The sequence below is a fragment of the Arvicola amphibius genome, chromosome X (genome assembly GCF_903992535.2).
Source record: "Arvicola amphibius chromosome X, mArvAmp1.2, whole genome shotgun sequence".
In the NCBI taxonomy this organism is placed as follows: Eukaryota; Metazoa; Chordata; class Mammalia; order Rodentia; family Cricetidae; genus Arvicola; species Arvicola amphibius.
Window position 1 is genome coordinate 110,458,516 of NC_052065.1, and position 1,923 is coordinate 110,460,438.

A 1,923-nucleotide genomic window follows, 5' to 3' on the forward strand; every position below is an offset into this window, starting at 1 on the left:
CCATGAGCGGGAAGAAAGCCTTTGTGAGCTAACAATGCTGTTCAGTGAAGACGGAGGGGGATCTGGTCTCTGGTCATTCCAACTGTATCAGTAATTTAATTGTAATTCTAATTTTCATATATAAAGTCAAGCCTAATAATTTATACTTCTATAAGAAATAGTTCAACAATGTGGGGTATGGTGTCACATACCTATAAATCCAGCAATAAGAAAGCAAATGCAACAATATCACCACATATCTGAAGCTCTCCTGGTCGAGGTAGTAAATTCCAGGTCAGAAAGGACTCCATAATGAGATCTTTTCTCAAACAAACAAACGAACAAACAGAATTTAAAAATCCATGTGTAATATAAATGAATAAAATACAGATAAGCTAGAGTCTTGACTGCTGTGCTGGCTAGTTTTATGTCAGCTTGACACAAACTAGAGTCATTTGGAAAAGGAAACTTGAACTAAGAGAGTACCCTCAACAGATTGGCCTATAGTACATTTTCTTTCTTTTTAACGAAATAAAATAAAATATGCTAAAAAATTATCACAGTGAAGATGGACAAGGCAAACTAGCAGAAGGAAAAGAGCCCAGGATTCAGATACCATTTGTTCTCATACTCAGGAGTCCCATAAAAACACTAAACTGAAAGCTATAGTTTATAAGTAGAGGACTAGCAGAGACAAGTATAGGCCCTGCACTTGCTGTCACAGTCTCTGAAAGTTCCTATGATCTTTGCTCAGGCCACATGGAGGGACTTGTTATCCTGGAGTCCTCCATCCCCTCTGGTTCTTACACCCTTCCTACCTCCTCTTCCACGGGGTTCCATGGGCTCTGGAGGGAGGGATTTGGTGGAGACATCCCATTTAGTGCTGTGTATAAGGCAAAATGAATTGTTAAAGTCACTTTCATTGGGCTATTTACAGCACTACAGAAGTCAGCAGCTTCCATGCTGACAAAAGCTCTGAAAGTACTATCTTAGTGCTGAGACTATCATTCAGGTAAGGTACTCTGATTCGGAGCAATGTCTCGAACTCTGAAGTGCACCTGTGGAGCCCAGCATGGTGCTTCATGCATCCAACAATACCCACACTGTATGAGATCTGTGTCCAACAGCATATGACCTGAGCTGTGTTCCAATAGGGCACTTCCTGTTGCAGGCTGACTCCCAAAGCTCGGGTGTTACCTGAGCAGGGCTCCTGCAATGGAACTGGCTGAGTTTCAGCTCTTCCTCTGTCTCGTCCTTCTACCTGGCTGGTCTAGGAGTGAGCACTGCCAGAATCTCTGCCAGGAAATCATCTCTTTGACACACTTGGTACAGTTGCTTTTGTGGCCTACAACATGTTTTATTATATACATGAAAATGATGACACCAAACTCAGTTGCAAATATTAAGTGCCTCTCCCGAGCACAACCCAAGGACATACATCATAAGGTGTAATAAGGTGCACCAACAGGGCTGAATCCATAGGTCCATCCTCCATCACTGTTGAATGGAAGGAGGTTCAAGGAAGAAAAGGTTCAAGCCAGAAGCTGGAAGCTAATATAAAATCTATCCTAGGTGGCGAGTTACTAGGCTTTGTGGGAGAAATCAGGAGGTTTGAGGGTTTTCTTTCCAAGGGAAGGAAACTGCAGTTGCTGGTACACTGGTTTGTGAAGATGAAGAAAAAGGATGCCAAAATTCCTCAAGTAATTAATGAACCCGGATGGTATCCCTGTCCTGCGCCATTGATGATATTCCCATTCATGGTTATGGAAGCTGTGAATGAAGCATTTCATTCAGGGTCCCAAGATATGTAGAGCTCAGGCTTTGGGATTTAGCTTCCTATTAGACAGAGCTGGCACTGCCCATCCCATTTTCTTTTTCTTAGGCTGCTTCTTTCTTTGCCGTCTACTCTATTCTTCCTCTGAAGTTTTAATCCAGAGATCTCCT